The following is a 24,249-nucleotide window of genomic DNA, read 5'->3' on the forward strand; positions in this document are numbered from 1 at the left end:
TCCTACCTACTGGAGCTTAAAGCAAGACTCCGAAGAACCAAACTGTTTCAGAGTGACTTACCAGCATCTTAGAACAAAGCTCAAGAATATTTACAGATTGCAAAAATATCCAACATCAGCAAGATAAAATTCACGTGGGCAACCAATTAACATTTACCCAACAAGCAGAGAAGCAGGAAAATACGACCTGCAATGAAAGGGGAAGAAATCCATCAATAGGAGCTGACCCAGAAATGATACAGATGGTAAAATTCATAGACAGGACATTAAAACAGTTGTTACACCTTTATGTGTTCAAGAAGCTAGTAGAGAGATTCAGCCTGTTAAGTAGAAAATGAGAGATATAAAAACTCCAGGCTAGGCCACGCACGCAACGGCTCACACCTGTAATCCCAGCACATTGGGAGGCTGAGGTGGGCAGACCACCTGAGGTCAGGAGTTGCCTGGTCAACATGGCAAAACCTCATCTCTACTAAAAATACAAAAATTAGCCAAGCGTGGTGGCACACACCTGTAATCCTAGCTACTCAGGAGGCTGAGGCAGGAGAATCACTTGAACCTGGGAGGTGGAGGTTGCAGTGAGCAAAGATTGCACCACTGCACTCCAGCCTGGGCAACAGAGCGAGACTCTGTCTCAAAAAAAAAAAAAAACAATAACAAAAAACTCCAGGCTGGGTGTGGTGGCTCGTGCCTGCAATCCCAGAACTTTGGGACGCTGCGCTGGGAGAATTGCTTAAGCTCAGGAGTTCAAGATGAGCCTGGGCAAGATGGCAAGACCCTGCCTCTTAAAAAAAAACAACTCAAATCAAATTTGTAGGGATTAAAATTGCAATGTCTGAGCTGAAAAATACACTGGATGAGATTAATGGCAGCATAGAAATTGCAGAAGAAAAGACTAGTGAGCTTGAAGACACAGCAGTGAAAAACCATCCACACTGAAGCCCAGAGGGAAAACAGGCTGGAAAATGTTCAGAGAATCAGTGAGCACAGACCCCTTCAAGTGGCCTCACATAAATGAAATGCAAGTCTTAAAAGAAGAGGGAAGAAGGGTGACAGGAAAAACAGATGTGAAGAAGAAATACAGCTGAAAGTTGTCCAAATTTGATGAAATAATTATGCTGAGTCAAGAAGCCAAAGAATACATACTGTTATCATTTCATTTATATAAAATTTGGCCAGGTAACAGTGGCTCATGCCTGTAATCCCAACACTTTGGGAGGCTGAGGCGAGCAGATTGCCTGAGCCCAAGAGTTCAAGACCAGCCTAAGCAACATGGCAAAACCCCGTCTGTACAAAAAATACAAAAATTAGCTGGGTGTGATGGTGCACACCTGTAGTCCCAGCTGCTCAAGAAGCTGAGGTGGGAGGATCCCTTGAGCCCAGGAGGCAGAGGCTGCAGTGAGCCATGATGGCTGCCACCTCACTCCAGCCTGGGTGATAGAGCGTGACCCTGTCTCAAAAACAAACTTATTTATATAAAATACTAGAAAATGCTAACACAGGCCAGGTGCTGTGGCTCATGCCTGTAATCCCGGCACTTTGGGAGGCCAGGGCGGGTGGATGACCTGAGGTCAGGAGTTCGAGACCAGCCTGGCCAACGTGGTGAAACCCCATCTCTATTAAAACTACAAAAGTCAGCTGAGTGTGGTGGTGCACACCTGTAATCCCAGCTACTTGGGAAGCTGAAGCAGGAAAATTGCTTGAACCTGAGAGGCAGAGGTTGTGGTGAACCGTGATGACGCCATTGCACTCCAGCCTGGGCAACAGAGCGAGACTCAGTCTCAAAAAAAAAAAAGGAAAGAAAATGCTAACACAGATCAGTGCTTACTCAAGGCCTGGCAGAAATTTCAAAGGGGAGGTGTGGCAGTGGCTTCAAGAGTGTATGCATATGTCAAAGCTTACCCAATTATGTACTTTAAATGTGTGCATTTCATTGTATGTCAACATACCTCTGTAGAGCTGGTTTTTTTTTTTTTTTTTTGAGACAGAATCTCGCTCTGTAGCCCAGGCTGGGGTACAGTGGCGCGATCTCGGCTCACTGCAAGCTCCGCCTCCTGGGTTCATACCATTCTCCTGCCTCAGCCTCCCAAGTAGCTGGGACTACAGGCGCCCGCCACCATGCCCAGCTAATTTTTTTTTTTTTTTTTGTATTTTTTGTAGAGACAGGGTTTTACCATGTTAGCCAGGACATACAAAAAATTAGCCAGGCGTGGTGGTGGGTGCCTGTAGTCCCAGCTACTCAGGAGGCCGAGGCAGGAGAATGGTGTGAACCCAGGAGGCGGAACTTGCAGTGAGCCGAGATCGCACCACTGCACTCCAGCCTGGGTGACAGAGCGAGACTCCGTCTCAAAAAAAAAAAAAAAAAAAGAGCCAGGACGGTCTAGATCTCCTGGCCTCGTGATCTGCCCGCCTCCCAAAGTGCTGGGATTACAGGCGTGAGCCACCGCACCCGGCCTGTTTTTGTTTTTTAGAGACAGAGTCTCACTCCATTGCCCATGCCGGAGTGCAGTGGAGTGATCGTGGCTCACTGTAACCTCAAACTCCTGGGTCAAGCCATCCTCCCACCTCAGCCTCCCAACTAGCTAGGACACTACAGGCATACACCACCGCACCTAGCTAATTTTTAAAAAAATTTGTAGAGGCATAGTCTTGCTATGTTGCCCAGGCTGGTCTTGGACTCCTGGCCTCAAGCAAGCCTCCCACCTTAGCCTCCCAAAGTACTGGGATTACAGATGTGAGCCACCATGCCTGGCCTCTGTAGAGTTGTTTTAAATATTAAAGTGTAAAAAAAAAATTTTAATGGGCCGGGTGTGGTGGCTCATGCCTATAATCCCAGCACTTTGGGAGGTCGAGGCGGGTAGATTGCTTGAGCTCAGGAGTTCAAGACCAGCCTGGGTATTATTGTGAAATCCCATCTCTATGAAAAATACAAGTTAGCCAGGTGTGGTGGCATGTGCCTGTAGTTCCAGCTACTAGGGAGGTTGAGGCTGCAGTGAGCTGTGATCATGTCAGTGCGCTCCAGCCTGGGTGACAGAATGAGACCCTGTCTCAAAAAAAAAAAAAAAAAAAGTTTTAAATGAAGATTATAGGGTACCCTACATTGTGTTCGGTTTGCAGAGGGAACAGAAATGAGTGAAGCTGCCTAAGCATGGTGGCTCACACCTGTAATCCCAGCACTATGGGAGGCCGAGGCAGGTGGATCACCTGAGCTCAGGAGTTCAGGACCAGCCTGAGAAACATGGTAAAATCCCATCTCTACCAAAAATACAAAAAATTAGCTGGGCATGGTGGCACATGCCTGTAATTTCAGCTACTCGGGAGGCTGAGATAGGAGGATTGCTTGAGCCTGGGAGACGGAGGTTGCAGTGGGCTGAGATCATGCCACTGCACTCCAGCCTGGGCGAAAGAGTAAGGCCCTGTCTCAAAAAAAAAAAAAAAAAAAAAGGAAATGAGTGAAGCTGTTTTTGGAGTTAACTGACCGAAAGTTAAATGACTAAAAGAAGAGCGAAGCAGGAGGTTATAGAAGCAATCATGAAAAAAATACGGATCCCCAGGGTCCCAAACCTGGTTTCCGAGGATGGGTAGTGTTTGAACTGGGACTTGAGACTCAATGGGCATTTTCAGTGACCAGCAGGTAAAGAGGCTTGGCCTAGTGTTTCTGAGTAGGGAAGAGTGCTCCTCCCTGCTGCCTTGGGAGGACTGTCGGCTGCTGGACCACCCTGAGGACTGTGAGACATTAGCTCCGTGGGCTTCTAGGCTCCTGGCAGTGAACCTCTGGGAGTGAAGGATGCACAAAGGATGTAGTGGGAAAGAGAAGATATGAGATGTCCTTTGGGTCATCTTTGGAGGATCTTGACTCTGAGGCTGGAGGGTTTGTGGCTAATTCCATGGGCAGCGGGGGCTGTTGGAGGCTCTTGAGCAGGGCCGGACAGGACCCAAATGGGGAAGGTCTGCAGTGAGCTGTGGAAATTCTTTGGCCTGATTTGCTGGATTTGTGGCGCACATCTGTGAGATGTGAGATTGGGATGGAGTGGACATGGGGACTCTGACATGGATTGTTTTGGGGCAGAGGAAGCCAATCCATGCTGGCGTCCCAGCCTGGGTCTGTAATCTCATTAATCTCCTTTTGGTGACTGGACCAGTTGCCTGTACAAGTGCCTCTTGGTCTCCTTGATCCAACCTCACTGAGCCAGCGTCGCTTGTATGCATGATACTGCAAGACTTCCTTCCCAGCTGGCCTGCACGCAGGTGCCTTGGAGAGGCATTGGGAAGATGGCACGTGGCCATTTCCAGCAGTGGGGCGCAGTGCTCAGGGAGACTGCAGCGTCCTGGAGCCCTGCCAGCCAGGAAGGACTGTTCCCATTGCGGGCAGAATCTGTTACTTGCAATCAGAAGAACTTCAACTAATACTTGTTTTTTGCCTGTGGATTCAATTGACCTTGGGAATGTTGCTTAAACTCGCCTTTCACTTTCATTTTCCTATCAGTAAAGTGAAGGGTCAGATCCACATTAGAGCCATCAGAGGAGCTTATTAAAAATGTCCAGGCCTCGGCCCTCCCTGGAGATATGAATTCAACAGGTCTGGGGTGAGGCCCAGGCATCTTGGTTGGTTTTTTTTTTTTTTTTTTTTTATTGATTTATTTGAGACGGAGTCTCGCTCTGTTGCCCAGGCTGGAGTGCAGTGGCATGATCTCGGCTCACTGCAAGCTCCACCTCCCGGGTTCACGCCATTCTCCTGCCTCAGCCTCCCGAGTAGCTGGGACTACAGGCACCCACCACCACACCTGGCTAATCTTTTGTGTTTTTAGTAGAGATGGGTTTTCACTGTGTTAGCCAGGATGGTCTCGATCTCCTGACCTTGTGATCCGCCTGCCTTGGCCTCCCAAAGTGCTGGAATTACAGGCGTGAGCCACCATGCCCGGCCTATTTTTTATTTTTGAGACAGAGTCTCAGTCTGTCATTCAAGCTGAAGTGCAGTGGTGCGATCATAGCTCACTATAACCACAAACCCCTGGGCTCAAACAATACTCCTGCCTCAGCCTCCAAAATGGCTAGGGGTATGCACCATCACACCTGGCTCATTTTTTTATCTTTATTTTGTAGAGATGAGGTCTTGCTGTGTTGTCCAGGCTGGTGTCAAACTACTGGTCTCAAGTGATCCTCCCACCGCTCAGCCTCCCAAAGTGCTGGGATTGCGGGCGTGTGCCACTGTGCCCGGCCAGTTTTGTTTTTTGGTTTTGGGTTTTTTTTTTTTTTTTTTTTTTGAGATGGTGTCTTGCTCTGTCGCCCACTGGAGTTCAGTGGGGTGATCTTGGCTCACTGCAACCTCCGCCTCTTGGGTTCAAGTGATTCTCCTGCCTCAGCCTCCTGAGTAGCTGGGAATACAGGCACCCGCCACCACGCCTGGCTAATTTTTTTTTTTTTTTTGAGACAGGGTCTCACTCTGTCACCCAGGCTGTAGTGCAGTGGCACAATCTCAGCTCACTACAACCTCTGCCTCCTGGGTTCAAGTGATCCTCCCACCTCAGCCTCTTGAGTAGCTGGGGCTACAGGTGAGTGCCACTATGTATTTGTATTTTTAGTAGAGACAGGGTTTCTCCATGTTGGCCAGGCTGGTCTCGAACTCCTGATCTCAGGTGCTCTGCCCGCCTCGGCCTCCCAAAGTGCTGGGATTGCATGTGTGAGCCACTGTGCCCAGCCACACCCAGCTAATTTTTGTATTTTTAGTACAGATGGGGTTTCACTGTGTTGGCCAGGCTGGTCTGGAACTCCTGACCTCAAGTGATCCACCTGTCTTGGCCTCCCAAAGTGTTGGGATTACAGATAGGAGCCACCACACCGAGCCTGGTTTTTATTTTTCATGAAAGTCATACATGAAATGCCAAGTGTGGTGGTATGTGCCTCTAGTCCCACCTACTCAGGAGGCTGGGTGGGAGGATCACTGGAGACCAGGATCATCCACCACACTCCAGCCTGAGCAACAGAGTGAGCCTCCATCTGTAAAAGAAAGAAAACAAAGTCACATGTGAAAATCAGTAGGTTGACATGTCAGTGGGTTCTATAAGATGTGCTATAAGAAACATGTCTCTCCTGCCAATTTTGCCCTCTCTGGAGAGCTCCTTTCAGTTCTTTTCGCTGCCTGTCTCTGAATGCTGCTTCGGGAGCTGTGTTTGATCCCCTGACTTCAGGTGTTTCTGGTTGACTCTCTGCGGGAAGAGAAGCATGCAGAGCTCTTGCATCCCCCGTCCCCCATTCCCCCAGCCACCCACCTCCCTTCCTGCTTCCACCCTGCCAGAGCTGCAGTGCTTCCTGGGCACGGGCCTTGCTGTGAGGACAGAGGAGCTCTTCACAGCGGAGGCAGGGGATGAATCACACCTGCAGTTCCTTGTCTGTGTGACTCTTTGTTTTCCCTGGACTTGATAATCATCTTGTTTGCTCATCTAGTTTTTTTTCTTTTTTTTTGAGACAGAGCCTTGCTCTGTTGCCCAGGCTGGCATGCAATGGTGCGATCAATCTCTGCTCACTGCAACCTCCAACTCCTGGGTCCAAGTGATTCTTCTGCCTCAGCCTCCTGAGTAGCTGGGCTTAACAGGCGTGTGCCACCACGCCCAGCTAATTTTTTGTATTTTTAATAGAGATGGGGTTTCACCACATTGGCCAGCCTGGTCTCAAACTCCTGATCTCAGGTGAGCCACCTGCCTTGGCCTCCCAAAGTGCTGAGATTACAGGCATGAGCCACTACACCCAGCCTGCTCATCTAGTTTTCTAAGTGCAGTTTCACACATTCAATCCCAAACTCTGCCAGTTGTCTCACACATTAGGAATGTGTCCTCTCCATTTCTTCCCCCTGCAGAGATCTCTCCTGCACCCTCTTGGCCAGCTCCAGTCTGGCCTCGTTCCTCTCTCTACCCGGGACCCAGCTGTTGTCGTAGCGTCACCTTTGACCTCCCCCTCATGTTAGAGCCCCTTTCTCCCGGATCCCGGGTCTTCCTCTCTCTGTGTCTGTGTTTGTTTGGGTGGAGTTTATCTTCCAGTCGGTTCCCAAGGAAGGATTCATGGTTGGTGACTTTTTGGAGGTATTGCAAGTCTGAAAAGTCTTTCATCTGTGTTCACCCTTGACCTTGCTGGATATAGCAGTCTAGGTTGGAAACCATTTTCCTTTAGGATTTTGAGGGTCTTCCTCCATTGTCTCTCGGCTTCCAGGATTGCTATTGAGAAGCCAGAAGCCTTTCTTTTTTCTTTTTTTTTTTTTTTGAGACGGAGTCTCGCTCTGTCGCCCAGGCTGGAGTGCAGTGGCACGATCTCGGCTCACTGCAAGCTCTGCCTCCCAGGTTCACGCCATTCTCCTTCCTCAGCCTCCCGAGTAGCTGGGACTACAGGCACTCGCCACCACGCCTGGCTAATTTTTTTTTTTGTATTTTTAGTAGAGATGGGGTTTCACCGTGTTAGCCAGGATGGTCTCGATCTCCTGACCTTGTGATCCACCCGCCTCGGCCTCTCAAAGTGCTGGAATTACAGGCGTGAGCCACCACGCCCGGCCCAGAAGCCGTTCTAACACCTGATCCTTGATACTTGACCTGTTTTTCTTTCTGAAAGTTTGTAAGGTCTCTTTGTTCCTAGTGTTATAAGAACAGATACATAGTGGTATTCCTTGGTGAGGGCTGTGTTCATGCTTGCAGCCAGGTGGTTGCAGCCTATGTGCTGGTGGGTGTCTGGGTCCTCTGCTGGGGTCCTCTTCTGCCCCTGCCTCTCTTGTTTTCCTTTTTTTGTTGTTATGTTTTTGTGTGTTGTTGTTGTTGTTGTAGGGTTTTTTGTTGTTGTGGGGTTTTTTTTTTTTTTTTTGAGACAGGGTCTCTCACTCTGTCACCCAGGCTGGAGCACAATGGCACAATCACAGCTCATTGTAGCTTTAAACTTCTGGGCTCAAGCAATCCTCCCACCACAGCCTCCCAAGTAGCTGGGACCACAGGCATATGCACCATGTTCAGCTAATTTTTTTATTATTTTTTGTAGAGATGGAGTCTCACTATATTGCCCAGGCTGCTTTTGAACTCCTGGGCTCCAGCAATCCTCCCACCTTGGCCTCCCAAAGTGCTGGATTCCAGGCATGAGCCACCGCACCTGGCGCCCGTCCTGTTTTCTGTTTGCTCTGGCTGAAGGCCTCCTTTTTCTTTCCTTTTTTTTTTTTTTTTTTTTTTTGAGTTGGTGTTTTTGCCCTTGTTGCCCAGGCTAGAGTGCAGTGGCGCAATCTGGGCTCACTACAGCCTCTGCCCCCTGGGTTCAAGCGATTCTCCTGCCTCAGCCTCCCAAGTAGCTGGGATTACAGGCACCCACCACCACGGCCGGCTAATTTTGTATTTTTGGTAGAAATGGGGTTTCACCATGTTGGTCAGGCTGGTTTCGAACTCCTGACCTCAGGTGATCCACCTGCCTTGGCCTCCCAAAGTGCTGGGATTACAGGCATTAGCTACTGTGCCTAGCCTGGAGGCTTCCTTTTGTATTGTGGACTTTCTAAGCTGGCCTCCACTTTTCTTTTCTCTCCTGTTTCTGTCTTTTTATGCTTTTATCCTACTTTCTAGAAGACATTCTCAACCTTATTTCTCTAACCCTCTGTCAGATTATTTCCATGATCACATGTTTAATTTCTGAAAGTTCCTGTTGTTGTTTGATGGCTGTAGAGTCAGTCTTCTCTCATCTCCCTAAGGATGTTTTGGAAGTTTCTTCTCCCTGCCTGGTCTTCGTGTTTCCCAAGTTGTGTGTTTTCTGTCTAATTTGCCTTTTACATGGCAGAGGGTTTCTTCAGATGTCGGCAGTCCCCTGGTTGGAAGAGTGAGACCCAGCAAGGCTGACTGGAAGCCCTGAGCACGTGCATGGAGCCTGTGGGCCACGCGGGTCTCTGACAGCGATCTGGCTGGGCTGCTGGGTGGGGAGTCATTGCTTTTAGCCTTCCAGGGCCCGCTGAGTCCTTGCCATGCATCCCCCACTTTCCAGCTTCCAGAATTGTATGGCTGCTTCCTCCCCTCATTCTCTCTGTCGTTAGGAGATTTGAACCTTTTTTCTTTGAGATGGAGTCTTGCTTTGTCACCCAGGCTGGAGTGCAGTGGCCCGATCTCAGCTCACTGCAGCCTCCCCCTCCTGTGTTCAAGCAATTCTCTGCCTCAGCCTCCCGAGTAGCTGGGATTACAGGCGCATGCCACCATGCCTGGCTAATTTTTGTACTTTTGGTAGAGACAGAGTTTCGCCATGTTAGTCAGGCTGGTCTCGAACTCCTGGCCTCAGGTGATCCGGTCTGCCTCGGCTTCCCAAAGTGCTGGGATTACAGGTGCAAGCCACTGCGCCCGCCCCGTTTTTCTTTGTTTAACCCATTCCCTCTCATGGTAGTGGTGCTTGAGAAGGGAGTGAAAGAGTAATTGTGTGCTCATTATTATCACTGCCCAGAAGCTTCTGGCTTCTTCAGTGCCCTGCAGGTGACTCTTGCACATACCCAGCGCTGAGCACCATGGTGCAGCTCATCCCCTTCACCTCCACGGTTCTGGTATCACAGTCTTCAGAGTATAGCCACTGTTTTCCTCTAAGCCTCTGAACATCTTTGAGTGGTATTTAGGTGCTGGTGGGGCTGCCTGTTACACTATAAGTTGTTCCGTCAGCACAACTATGCTGCCTGCAAATGAAGGTATGAAACCTCCCCAAACTGCTGTCTAATGGTGTGGGATGGAACCAGCTCCCTTTGAGGGAAACTAAATTGTTTTTTGCCACTTCCTTTAATTTTTTCCATGTTGCCTTTTTTTCCTATACCTCCATTTAAACATCTATTGTTTTTGAGCTCTCTTCTTCAAAACTTGCTTCTAGGAACTATTACCCCTCTTCACCATACTGAACTCTAAGTCTTTTCTCTCATTCTGGAAGGCCATGATACCTAGAAGTAGACCACAGGGTTCTAACGGATGCCCTGGGTCCTGCAGCAGTCCCCTCATCATGCTTTAACAACCTATGACCCAGTAGTTTAAACAACGACTTAGGGAAGCTTGTCCCAGCCTGTCCTGCGTGTGCCCCCAGTAAAACCATGAGCGGCAGGAAGGGGAGCCCCTCGCGATGCTTGCCATGACCCTAGAGGAGCAGAGCCCAGAGATCATCTTTAGGGGCCTCTCCCTCTGGGCTGCACTCATCCAGAAGGTGCTTCCCAGAGCCTGTCTGTAGAGTCAGCCACAGAGCAGGGCAATGAGCTATCAGAGACCAGGGTGTGTGCCACTGGGTCCAGCTTCTGCTCTACTTGTCTCACAGCAGTGTTTGAGTCCTGGTGCTAGCCATGGCGCAGTCATTGGGCTGGTATCAGTGACAAGGTCTGGAGGGTAGACAGGAAGAGTGGCCAGTTGGCTCCACCAGCCCCTGCTCAGGAAGGACAGAATGTGACAGGCACCCAGGAAACCTGCTTCTGAGCGTTTTCTTTAGCACACCCCCTACAATTAGCAGATGCAGCTTCTTGCTGGATTCTGAGGTCACACCTCAGACCAGATGCAGAGGCCCAGCAGTAACTGGAGTCAGTGCAGAAGGACCCACCAGGGAGAGGGAGAGGCCTCTGACAGGCCAGAAGAGAGCAGCAGTGGAGCCTGTTTCTGTCCAGAGCCCAGCGTCTGGAGCCCTGCTTTGCTGGGCCAGAAGTTTCCAAATGTTTTTTAGCAGTGGGACCCATTCTTCAAATTAAAAAAAAATTTTTTTGAGTTAGGCTCTTGTTCTGTCACCCAGGCTGGAGTGCAGTGACACAATCTCAGTTCACTGTAACCTAGACCTCCTGGGCTCAAGTGATCCTCTTACCTCATCCTCCTGAGTACCTGGGACTACAGGTGTGTGTACAAAATACAAAAAACACTCCCAGCTGTCCAGCCTTAAATAAAATCTTGTACATAAGCCAGATGTGTTCAACAAGTAACAGCAAAACTGGTCCCATGAAACTGCCCCTTCCACAGGGGCCCTGAGGCACCTCTGCAAGGCCAGGGCCCCACAGGCGCTGCTGGAAAACTGCTGGTCTTCGGGCCAGTGAGGACAGAGAGAGAGCTCAGCACAGCAGGCCCCAGGCAGCCATACCCACCTCGTACCAGGGTCAGAGTCTCGAGGAGCCTCAGAGATCATGGTCCCCGGCTCCTCCAGCTAAGGACACAGACCACGAAGAGGAGGTCCTCCTAGTGTGTCAGCCCTGGCCCTGAGAATTTACCTTTAATTTAATTCTAGACCTATTAACATGGGTATCGGGTTTTTAAGCCCATCTGAAATTGGCAAGAATAGACCAGAAGCAGGAAGAGGGTCTGCTACAGGGAAAAAAGAACTAGAAAGACCAAACAGAAGTCAGAAAGTACAGCTACCACGGGGCCAAACCAACCCACACGCCCCAGCGGCCCCTGTGGCTGCACGGATAGACGGACAGACACACAGCAGCACCATGAATCCTTGAGGGAAAGTAAAACTCAGCATGTGTCAGCCTTTACGGGGATTCAAGGTTAAAACAGGGAGGGAGAGAGACTTGGAGGGAAAAGAAAAGGCAATGTGGAAAGCACAAATGGCCGCCTGGATAACAGTGGTTTGTTTGGGTTAGGATTATTTCCAGAGGCGTCTTTCCTGGGGGATTTGTGCTGCCGCTTCAAAAACCCTCGGTCCACCCTGGTATTCCTGAAACATTCCTGCTGAATTTCTTCCAAGTTCTGATAAGTCCATGCCAAAATGGTCTGTCTAGATACATGTTTCCTTGGGCTGTGAAATCTTCAGCATGTTTTTGTTTTTCAGCCTGGGTTTACCACATTCTGACTGAGGAACGTGTGAGTGTGTGTGTGCGTGCGCACACGTGTGTTGATAAAAGCTATGATAAAAGCTCAGCTACAAGAAGTTTGAAGAACTGTGGTCTGAGCCCCAGACACTTGTGTTTTCTTTTTCTTTTCTTTTCTTTTTTTTTGAGATGGAGTCTCGCTCTCTCCCCCAGGCTGGAGTGCAGTGGCGCGATCTGGGCTCACTGCAAGCTCCGCCTCCCAGGTTCACACCATTCTCCTGCCTCAGCCTCCCGAGTAGCTGGGACTACAGGCGCCCGCCACCACACGCAGCTAATTTTTTTGTATTTTTAGTAGAGACGGGGTTTCACCATGTTGGCCAGGATGGTCTCGATCTCCTGACCTCGTGATCCGCCCGCCTCGGCCTCCCAAAGTGCTGGGATTACAGGCGTGAGCCACCACACCCGACCTCTTTTTATTTTTTTTGAGACAGAGTCTTGCTCTGTTGCCTAGGCTGAAGTGCAATGGTGCGATCTCAGCTCACTACAACCTCTGCCTCCTGGGTTCAAGTGATTCTCCTGCCTGAGCCTCCTGAGTAGCTGGGACTACAGGCGCCCACCACCACGCCTGGCTAATTTTTGTATTTTTAGTAGAGATAGGGTTTCATCATGTTGGCCAAGCTGGTCTCAAACTCCTGACCTCAGGTGATCCGCCCGCCTCGGCCTCCACAGCGTTGGGATTACAGGCGTGAGCCACCAGTCCCGGCCATTTACATTTCTTGAGTGGTGACTTTGAAAACCCACAGCACTTGGCGCTCCAAGGGTGGTGAGAATGGAAAGCACCATGTTTTCCCTCCGAGCCCACCCAGCCTAGAAAGAGTGGGTGTGGAGGTGCAGTGCCTGGTGCAGATGATTCTAGCAGCCCCACATAGGGTGGTTAGGCATGGGGCTAGATCCCTGGAGCAGCCTAGCCCCTGAATGAATAGATATGAAAGACCTACTGTGCACCAGGCTCCAGGTGTGGCACTAGGTGAGGCAAGCACAGTTCTGCCCTCATGGAACTTGCAGTCTGGTAAAAACAGAAAGTGGACTGGAGTGAAAATCGCTGGGTGAGTGGGGCTGGGACGACTTCTGGATTGTACACGGTTCCTCTAGCAAAGGTGGCGGTGTGTGTCCTCAGCACGAGGCAGCGGAGGTGCTGGCTACAGTCTTCCCAGTGTCTGCAGGTAACCAACTCGCTTCTCCTAGGAATGCAGGGGCTTACACTAATCTCAGGGTGGTGGTCACACGGAGTTCTTCTTGGGGAGTAGACGGGATGAGCACATTGGAGTCAGAATTCACAAGTACTGAATATGGACTCGAAAACAAGGTTGCCTTGATCCCAGGAAACAACGTGTCATGTGTGTAGGTCACATTGTCTCAATGAGGCAGTGCTGTCACTGCGCCTGACCGCTGAAAGGAATCCCTGCACCTGAGAACAGCCACTCAGGGCCCTGAGCAGGGGGCTGCCCACAGCATCAGCACCCTGTATTGAAGTCGTCCATGAAAACTTTGCTTCTTAACTTGAATTTTATGTCTAGTCAGGTCTCAATACATTCTGTCAAGAGAGTCTCTCGACACTGGAAAGGAGAAATGGTTTATCCTGTAATGTTGGCAGCTTGGAGTAAAGAAAACACAGCCTGGGCCAGGTGCGGTGGCTCACGCCTGTAATCCCAGCACTTTAGGAGGCCGAGGCGGGCGGATCACGCGGTCAAGAGTTCATGACCAGCCTGGCCCACATGGTGAAACCCCATCTCTACTAAGAATACAAAAGGTAGCCGGGCGTGGTGGCATGTGCCTTTAATCTCAGCTACTCAAGAGGCTGAGGCAGGAGAATGGCATGAACCCGGGAGGCAGGAGGTTACAGTAAGCCGAGATCACACCACTGCACTCCAGCCTGGGCGACAGAGCAAGACTCCGTCTCAGGGGTTAAAAAAAAAAGAAAAGAAAGAAAACACAGCCTTAGGTGTTCATAATAATCAGGAATGATCCTGGAGCTGTTGCCTTTTGAGAACATAGGATAGCAGCTTGTTTCTTCCCGCATGAGGTCTTGCTTAAGGGAAACTTTACAGCCCTGAGCAGCCCCTTTGGTCAGTAAGTATCCAAGAGTTATAATTAAATAATTTGGGCACTCCCAGAAAGGAAGCGTGGCTCCCTCCCCATCACCACCCTGCAAACCATCTTTAAAGGACACTTAGGCCAGGTGTGGTGGCTCACACCTGTAATCCAGCATTTTGGGAGGCCGAGGCAGGAGGATCACTTAAGCCCAGGAGTTTGAGACCAGCCTGGGTAACATAGTGAGACCCCATCTCTACCAAAAAAAAAAAAATTTAATTAGCCAGGTGTGGTAGCATTCACCTATAGTCCCAGCTCTTCAGGAAGATAAGGTGGGAGGATCGCTTGAGCCCCAAGAGGTCGAGGCTGCAGTGACCTGTGATCGCACCACTGCACTCTAGCTTGGGCAACACAGCAAGACCCTGTCCCAAAAACAAAAAGCAAACCACCTTGCAGGAGCTGGATTTTGAACTTAAAAACAAAAAAACAAGCACACACCATTTGCCTGCTGTGCACACACACACATACTTCCTCCCTCCCTCCCTCCCTATCTCCTCTCTCTTTCAGCTCACCAAACTTTGTGTATTTTTTTTAGCATTTCCAAAGCATTTTAACTCTCAAATTCCTTATTTATTCCATCTTACAAGTTGCATCCTTCATTTCTTTTCTTTTTTTTTGAGACGGAGTTTCACTCTGTCACCCAGGCCGGAGTGCAGTGGCGCAATCTCCACTCACTGCAAGCTCTGCCTCCCAGGTTCACGCCATTCTCCTGCCTCAGCCTCCCGAGTAGCTGGGACTAAAGGCGTGTGCCACCATGCCTGGCTAATTTTTGTATTTTTTTAGTAAAGACGGGGTTTCACCATATTGGCCAGGCTGGTCTTGAACTTCTGACCTCGTGATCCGCCTGTCTCGGGCCTCCCAAAGTGCTGGGATTACAGGTGTGAGCCACCACGCCCAGCCTCTTTTGCATTTTTATGAAGTTTTGAATATGAATAAGCCAAAATTTTAGATCACCTACTACTTTTTTTTTGTTTTTTTAGTAGAGATTAGGTCTCGAGCTCCTGGGCTTAGGCAATTCTCCTGCCTCAGCCTCCTGTAGTGCTGGGATTACAGGTGTGAGCCACTGTGCCCGGCCTACTTTTTTTTTTTTTTTAATTTTTTTGTTTGTTTTTTGTTTTGTTTTGTTTTTATTTTTTTTGAGACGGAGTCTCGCTCTGTCACCCAGGCTGGAGTGCAGTGGCGCAATCTGGGCTCACTGCAAGCTCCGCCTCCCAGGTTCACACCATTCTCCTGCCTCAGCCTTCCAAGTAGCTGGGACTACAGGCGCCCGCCACCACGCCTGGCTAATTTTTTGTATTTTTAGTAGAGACGGGGTTTCACCATGTTAGCCAGGATGGTCTCAATCTCCTGATCTCGTGATCCGCCCACTTCGGCCTCCCAAACTGCTGGGATTACATGCGTGAGCCACTGCACCCGGCCTGTTTGTTTTTTTTTTGATACGGAGTTTCACTCTTATTGCCGAGGCTGGAGTGCAATGGTGCGATCTCGGCTCACCACAACCTCTGCCTCCCAGGTTCAAGCGATTCTCCTGTCTCAGCCTCCTGAGTAGCTGGGATTACAGGCATGAGCCACCACACCTGGCTAATTTTGTATTTTTTTTAGTAGAGACGGGGTTTCTCTATATTGGTCAGGCTTGTCTTGAACTCCGGACCTCAGGTGATAGGCCTGCCTCAGCCTCCCAAAGGGCTGGTATTACAGGCGTGAGCCACCACGCCCAGCCTCTTTTGCATTTTTATGAAGTTTTTAATATGAATAAGCCAAAATTTTAGATCACCTACTACTTTTTTTTTGTTTTTTTAGTAGAGATTAGGTCTGAAGCTACTGGGCTCAGGCAATTCTCCTGCCTCAGTCTCTCATAGAGCTGGGATTATAGGTGTAAGCCACTGTGCTCGGCCTACTTTTTTTTTTTAATTGAATTTTTTTTGGTTTTTTTGATACGTAGTTTCACTCTTGTTGCCCAGGCTGGAGCGCAATGGCACAATCTTGACTCACCGCAACCTCTGCCTCTTGGGTTCAAGCAATTCTTCTGCCTCAGCCTCGGAGTAGCTGGGATTACAGGCGCCCGCCACCACGTCCGGCTAATTTTGTACCTTTTTTTAGTAGAGACGAGGTTTCTCCATATTGGTCAGGCTGGTCTCAAACTCCCGACCTCAGGTGGTCCGCCTGCCTCAGCCTCCCGAAGTGCTGGGATTACAGGCATGAGCCACTGTGCCCGGCCTAATTGAAATTTTTATTGAGATAATGGTCACTGCACTTGTATTTATAAGAAATCCTGAGTACCCTTTACCCAGTTCACAGCAATGGTAACTGCAAAACTATAGTACACTGTCACAACCAAGGCTCGTCTACTTTTTCTTTTTTTCTAAATTGTGATAAAATACACATGAGATTTACCGTTAGTGACAGTACATTTGCAATGTTGTGCAACCATTGTCACTATATAGTTCCAGAACATTCTTTTTTTTTTTTCTTTTTTGAGATGGAGTTTTGCTCTTGTTGCCCAGGCTGGAATGCAGTGGCACAATCTGGGCTCACTGCAACCTCCGCCTCCCAGGTTCAAGTGATTCTCCTGCCTCAGCCTCCCGAGACACTAGGACTACAGGCATGCGCCACCATGCCTGGCTAATTTTGTATTTTTAGTACAGATGGAGTTTCACCATGTTGGCCAGGCTGGTCTCAAACTCCTAACCTCAAGTGATCTGCCCACCTCGGCCTCCCAAAGTGCTGGGATTACAGGCATGAGCCACTGTGCCCAACCTAGTTCCAGAACATTCTTATCCCTCAAGAAAGCCCCTACCAATGCGAAGCCACTCCCCATTCCTCCTCCCTCCTCCTCTCTCCCAGCCTGTAGCAGCTGCTCACCTGATTTCTACCTGGGATTTTCCTCTTCTGGATGTTTCATAGAAATGGAATCCTGGCTGGGCGCGGTGGCTCACACCTGTAATCCCAGTACTTTGGGAGGCTGAGGTGAGTGGGTCACAAGGTCAGGAGTTCAAAACCAGCCTGGCCAAAATGGTGAAACCCTGTCTCTATGCCAGTACTTTGGGAGGCCAAGGCGGGTGGATCACAAGGTCAGGAGTTCAAGACCAGCCTGGCCAAGATGGTGAACCCTTGTCTCTACTAAAAATACAAAAATTAGCCGGGCATGGTGGCAGGCCCCTGTAATCCCAGCTACTCGGGAGTCTGAGGCAGGAGAATCACTTGAACCTGAGAGGCAGAGGTTGCAGTGAGCCAACATCACACCATTGCACTCCAGCCCGGGCGACAAGAGCAAAACTGTGTCAAAAAAAAAAAAAAAAGGAATCCTACAGTGTGTGGCCCTGAGTGATACATGCTCTCTCTGACAGCCCCTGAGTGTGTCTGGGTTTTGTCTGTTTAAATGAGGGTTTATTCAGCCCCAGACTTCTGGTACAAACCAGGGGACAGCTAGCCGCTCTTGCACTCAGCACAGCTAACAAACCAGCAGTGCCAGGCTCAGCCGGGAGTTCTTTTGCCTCCAAAGAAAGGCTCGAGAAGAATCTACACTAACTTTAGTGGAGGCGCTTACATCAGTGCCTCCACTAAAAATAAAGCAAAAACAAGCAAATCCAGATGACAGTTACAAAAAAAAAAAAAATACAGTGAGTTTATAAAATAAATACAGCAAAGGTGTGTTGAGACCGCCAGTGAATCAGGTCACTGTGATGAAAGCCGCACAGCAGGTCTGTGTGTTAACCCCACGCGGCACCTTCCTTGCTCACTGTGAGCAAACAGTGGAATTCCCTGCTCCCAAGATCCTGTGCTGCTTCCCACTGGCACCACTCTCAGACCGTAAGAAATCGGTTTTCTCCAGAGGAAGATGATGAAGTCATTTGCTTTGAGGTCCAGTGATTATCATTGTTTCTGACCTAATAGAAAATCATCCCTCACTGATGCCCAGCCCTGCTGGTCTCGAAGCCCCTCACAGGCATCATGTCATGACACCCAGGGTGTGCCCAGAGCCCCGGCAGGCAGGACTGCCAGGCAGGGCTAGGACCAGGCCTCTCTGTTACTAACCTAGAGAGCAGTCAGCAAAGCAACCCCCGAGTTTGCCAACTTTTCAAGCGTTGGTTTTTTTGTCTGTTGAAACCTCGGTGTATTTTAGCAGAGGCGCCTTCCCGAGTCACCCGACATCTGTGGCTCGGGGTCATGATTGCCGCGACCACCCGGGATGCTGAGCTCCGCCCCAGCCTGGCGTCTGCTCTGAAAAGTCCAGACTCAAGCAGAGCAGACACCCCAGGGCCACTTTGCTAGTCCTTCAGCAGGCGCTATGGGCTCCTCCTCCAAAGCCTGTTCCATCGGCCTCTTAGGGCCTGCCTGTACCACCAGCCCCTGGCTTATTGCACCAGCGTCCGGAACGGGGTTCTTGTTCTACCTGCCCTTCCCTGCAGCTTGTCCTCACTGCAGCCAGAAGGGTCCTCAGACGACATGCGCTAGTTCACCTCTCTCCTCTTTTTTTGTTTTTTTGGGCTTTTTTTGAGACAGTCTCACTCTTATTGCCCAGGCTGGAGTGCAATGTCACGATCTCAGCTCTCTGCAACCTCTGCCTCCCGGGTTCAAGTGATTCTCTTGTCTCAGCCTCCCAAGTTGCTGGAATTACAGGCACTTGCCACCATGCCCGATTAATTTTGTACTTTTAGTAGAGATGGGGTTTCATCATATTGGTCAGGCTGGTCTCAAACTCCTGACCTCAGATGATCCGCCCGCCTGGGCCTCCCAAAGTGCTGGGATTACAGGTGTGAGCCACCGCGCTCAGCCCACATCTCTCCTCTTTTTTTACTTTTATTTTGTTTATTATTACAGAGGGTCTTGCTCTGTTGCCCAAGCTAGAGTGCAATGGCACGAATATGGCTTACTGCAGCCTCAAACTCCTGGGCTCAAGTAATCCTCCTGCCTGAGATTCCTAAGTAGCTGGGACTATAGGCACATGCCACCATGCCCAGATAATTTTTTAAATTTTGGTAGAGACAAGGTCTTGCTGTTGCCCAGGCTCGTCTCAAACTCCTTGGCTCAAGCAGTCCTCCCTCCTTGGTCTTCCAAAGTGCTGGCATTACAGATGTGAGACACCGTGCCCAGCCCTTTCCTCTTTTCACACCCTTCTGGCAGCTTCCCACATCACTCAGAATGAAATCATACTTCTTCCCTCAGCCTGAAGCCTGCCATCAGCCCTAGCAGCCACTCTGGCCTCACCACTGGGCTGCAGCCTCCCAGCCTCCTTGCTGCAACCCTGAGCTACCCTCAGTTCTACACTTGCTGGGGCTGCTGGGTACCTTCCCTAGGTGTTGGCAGGATCACTGCCCCTCCACTCCGGGCACAGTCAGGGTGTCCCTCTGGCCCTTCTCTCTGTTACGCAGTATGGCATTGGTTTGTCCGGGTTGTGCCCCACCCTCCCCAGTAGGATGGCAGCTCTGGGTGGGCAGAAACAAGTGTTTTGTTTGCAGTTGAGGTTTCCCCAAAACCCAGCATGTGTGGGTGCTCATTTGTCGAACAAATGATCACATGCCTCCAATTAGAGGTGTCCAGGAGACAGCTGGTGCGAGGCCTTGGGCCACATGAGCCCTGCCAGTGGTAGGGGTGGTATGGTGTACCATGGAACCCAGTCTGGGAAATACTGGGTAAAGGCATGAGGCAAGATGATAAACCTGGAAAGATGTGTCCAGAATGACTTCCTCTTCCTCTTTTAAAGAGCATTTACTGGTGTCCCCATGTGCTTTTCGTCAGACTGTGCTCTCCCACCCTCTGAGACCTGGCCTCCATCCCTACCCCTTCCTGAAGCCCTCCTGGGCTGTCTGCAGGCTGGCCCCCCACCTAGAGTGAGGGCCCTGCCAGGGAGTGCCAGTCCTCCTTTCGGAGAGAAGCCACTATGCCATGAGCTTCCGTCGTGTAAAGTCAGACCCAGACAGCCCAGGCCCTGGTGTCAGGACTGTGGCAGCAGCCGGGGCTGGGGCTCTCCTTCTTCTTGGGCCAGCCACTGGTCACACAGGTGAGCTCAAATTGGGAAGCTCTGTCATGCTGTGCACTTAGGATTTGTGTAGTTTTCAAATGTATATTTTCCTCCAGTAATACAAAATAGAGTTTCTTTTTATTGGATAAAAGCGGGTGAGGGGCTGGGGACGCAGAATGTTTCTGAGGGAAGCAGGTGGCCAGGGTCCATCCTCCACGCACCTCCTCAGCATCAGGCTGGGCTGGAGCTGGGCAGATGTGGCCTCCTCCTGCAGGGAGCTCCCAGGCAGCACAGGGGCCCTTCCCAGAGGCCTGGCAGGCAGCGTGAGTGGGGTTGTGAAGGGTGGGCAGCAGCGTGCCAGGTGAGCAACGCGTGAGGGGGCGTGTGTGTCCGGAAGGGACGACTGGCAAGGCCAGGGTGAGGCTGGGCCCCGCTTGCTCTTCCCACCATGTTCTGTTCTAGCGGCTTCTAGTAAAGGCTGTTAATGGGCGGAGGCTCACGTCAGGGGGCAGAGCCCAGAAGCAAGAGAGCCAAGGGAGACAGGGAAGTTTTATGTTCCAGAGACGTTGCGAGGTGATGGAGAGAAGAGGAAAGGGATGTGGGGTAGCCGTCCTCTGCCCACTCACGAGCACTTCTCCGCCTGCCACCGTGCTGCTTCCAGCGCCCATCTTTCTCTATCTGGAGACCCCTCAGAGACTCCACTTTGGTCCTTGCTGTTCTTGCCCTTCCCCTGAAGTACAGTCGTCTCCTCCTCTCTCCATCATTCCCATTGTCCTTGACTTACTATTCAAAAGCTAGCGGCTTCAAACCACAGCGCGTCTCAGCTCTGGGCCAGGACTACGGGCAGTGTGTGGGGGAGTCCTGGCTCTGCTCCACCACGTCGGGGCCCTGGCCAGTGGGCTGAATGGCGAGGCCTGGGCCGCTTTTCTGTCTCCTCCACGCGGCCTTCTGAGTGGGGAAGGTGGGAGCCTGGCGGGAGCCTCTCCTCCACACAGCCTGGTGGCCTCAGCCTCGGCCTCAGCTAGCAGGCCTCTCCCCTCCCTTCCCTGGAGCCCCTGCATCCCCTGGAATGGGGGCTTAGCCTAGAGCAGCGCTTCCCCAAATCTGCACCTCTGAACCCCAGGTCCATGGGATGGAAATGGATGTGATGTATGGAAAGGGGGTTCCATAGCCAAACAAGTTAAGCTAAGCTCAGAGGGAAGGTGGTGAATAGAAATCCCAAACATCTGATCCCGGCACAGCCAGCGGTGGGGACCTGCCTGAGTGCGCTCCAGGTGGTCCCTGGGGACTCGGTCCTGGCACCCCTGCCCTCCTGGATTGCATCCCACAGCCCTGCTGGCCGCCCTGCCCCAGCCTCCCTGCTGTGGCAGGGGCAGGGGCTGCGGTGACCCTGCAGCACAGGCACGGCTCCCTCGGATCCCTCGGATCTCACCGGTGCATCTGGGGTTCTGCATGGAAAGTGGCTCGGGCTTCCAGTGCCGCTCTGCTTTAAGCTGGGACCGCTGCCCAGGGTGGTGCCCAGCCTTCTGGCATCTGCCATCCAACCCTTCCCTCTCTCCCCTCAGCGGCCCTGTGTCCTCCGGGCATCAACCCTAATGCCACCTCCTCACCTGACCACCCACTGCCAGTTGCTCATTTTATTTCCTGGTGGTGCCTCCCATATCTGAACCTAGCCTGGTGTTTACGTCCAATTGCCTGCTCTGGTGCTACCTGAGAGCCCCATCCAGCCCACTCACGAAGGCTTCCAGAGCCTGTGCCTGTAACTTGGGCGAATGTGTGGAGTGAGCGACCAAAGGGCTGAGGGAGCAGCGAAGGGAGCCCCTCGCTAGGACTCTAGGACTCTGTTCTCTCTGTGTCTCTTAAAATAGCTCACTCGTGGCTGGGCGCGGTGGCTCACACCTGTAATCCCAGCACCTTGGGAAGCCGAGGCGGGCAGATCGCTGGAGGTCAGGAGTTCTAGATCAGCCTGGCCAACATGGTGAAACCCCGTCTCTACTAAAAATACAAAAATTAGCCGGGCTTGGAGGTGGGCACCCGTAATCCCAGCTACTTGGGAGGCTGAGGCAGGAGAATCCCTTGAAACCGGGAGGCAGAGGTTGCAGTGAGCCAAGATCACGCCACTGCACTCCAGACACAGTGAGACTCAAAAAAAAACTAGCTTGGCCGGGTGCGGTGGCTCACGCCTGTAATCCCAGCACTTTTGGGAGGCCGAGGTGGGCGGATCACCTTGAGGTCAGGAGTTCGAGAGCAGCCTCGACATGGAGAAACCCCGTCTCTACTAAAAATACAAAATTAGCCTGGCATGGTGGTGCATGCCTGTAATCTCAGCTACTCGGGAGACTGAGGCAGGAGAATTGCTTGAACCTGGGAGGCGGAGGTTGCGGTGAGCCAAGATCGCACCATTGCACTCCAGCCTGGGCAACAAGAGCGAAACTCTGTCTCAAAAAAAAAAAAAAACTAAACTAGCTCATTCACCTCACTGGCAGGCTGAGACCTGCAGTCACTCCAGCGGCACCCTGAGTGAGCTCACACAAGAGAGAACTTTGGCCAGGCACGGTGGCTCACGCCTGTAATCTCAGCACTTTGGGAGGCCAAGGGGAATGGCTCACTTGAACCCAGGAGTTCAAGACCAGCCTGGGCAACATGGTGAAACCCAGTGTCTACAACAAAATACAAAAATTAGCCTGGTGTGGTGGTGTGCACCTGTAGTCCCAGATTCTTGGGACACTGAGGTGGGAGGATCACTTGAGCCAGGGAGATGGAGGTTGCAGTGAGCCGGGATTGCGCCAGGGCACTCCAGCCTGGGTGACAGAGCGAGACCCTGTCTTTAAAAAATTTTTTTAAAAGAGAACTTTCTGACATCCTGAATCAGGTGGGGGCAGGAGGGAGGGGGTGGCCCTGTGCCTGTCAGTGTTTCAGCTGTGGAGCTGCGACCAAGTCTGGATGTGTTTGGGATTTCTATTCACCACCTTCCCTCTGAGCTTAGCTTAACTTTCTGTTAAGAAAGGAACCCCCTTTCTATACATCACACCTATTTCCATTCCATGGACCTGGGATTCAGAGGCACAGATTTGGGGAAGCACTGTTCTAGGCTAAGCCCCCATTCCAGGGGGATGCAGGGACTCCAGGGAAGGGAGGGGAGAGGCCTGTGATCACTCTGCAAAGCAGGGCTGGTTGGGGAGGCCGGGCGGCTGGGGAAGAAGCCTGCCATGTCTGGGAAGACCGGTTGGTCCCTAGAGGACCTAGCAGCAGCAAAGGCAAGCACTGGCTCAGGCGGTGGTGACTGGTGGTGATGTGCCGACAAGAGCGGCCACCGCCCCGTCCTCCTTGCTGCTCTGTCTCTCCATCCTCCATGTCCTGATCCACTGGGACTGGCCCTGGGGCTGAGGTGTGAGACTTGGTGCCCACGGGAGGCATTTCATACATGTGTTCATCAGCCCACAGTTAGGGGCCCCTGCCCAGAGCAGTCGGCGGGTAAGGATGCGGGCAGCCTGGAGAGGGCACCTCGATCGGGGAGGTGCAGGTGGAGGGAGGTCCCACTGTCTGAGGGCCCTGAGAGTGTCTGGCCCCGGCAAGTGTGTGACACGGGCACTATGACAGGAGCACTGTGCGGCCAGAGTGTGGCACAGGGCATCCAGTGTGATTGTATTCACGGCAGCCCTGAGCACAAAGCAAGGAGCAGGAGATGTGTGGCGGCAGCGAGGGATCTGCCAGTTTCCACTGGGTGGCCCGCTCGGTCCCATGGAGGCCGACCAGGAGGGCAGGGACCCAAGACCACAGATGTAGCAGGGAAGACTGTGGGTTCCAGAAAAGCAGGCAGTGCCAGGCAGTGGGGGACAGCCAGCCCCTCGGGGCTCGGGTCACCCACCAGCACTGCTGGTGACCAGAGGCCCAGATCCTCCAGACAGTGCTGTGCTCGCGGGCACGGAGGCCTGGTCCAACTGAGGGGTGGGCAGCCCTGGGGCAAACTGGACTTGCCGGTGGACAGCAAACAGGACACTGGAGGGACTTCCTCCTGCCCTGTGAAGAGCAGACAAAGGACCGGAGATGCTGAGCATGGACAGAGGCTGCCCAAGGACCAGGGCAGGGCGGCAGTCTTGTGCCGCGGCCTGGTCAACGCAGATGTTGCCTGCCCGGCAGCACATTCGGGAGGACAGCTGTGCCTAGAGGAGAGGGGCCTCAGCTGAGCCAGGATGGTGAGGGCAGAACAGGCAGGTGGCGGGGGCTCCTGGGCTGGCGTTTTTGTTTCTCACAGTGCCCACCATGGTCCTTCACAGCCAGGCCCGCCGGACCTCTCCTCTCATTCCTCCACTCTCTGTTCACCCATCCCTGCCCTTCTTGGCCTCCTGCTGGAGTCCATGCTGGTATCTGCTGGGCTGTC

The 24,249-nt window shown here is 51.7% G+C and overlaps 1 protein-coding gene across 3 annotated transcripts in view; it reads left to right on the forward strand.

Moving 5' to 3' along the window:
- Positions 1 to 24,249, forward strand: part of TECPR2 (tectonin beta-propeller repeat containing 2) — a 140,127-nt gene that overhangs the window by 110,100 nt on the left and 5,778 nt on the right. The gene's annotated exons all lie outside the window — the stretch shown is intronic.

Source organism: Gorilla gorilla, chromosome 15, assembly GCF_029281585.2.
Source record: "Gorilla gorilla gorilla isolate KB3781 chromosome 15, NHGRI_mGorGor1-v2.1_pri, whole genome shotgun sequence".
Taxonomy (NCBI): Eukaryota; Metazoa; Chordata; class Mammalia; order Primates; family Hominidae; genus Gorilla; species Gorilla gorilla.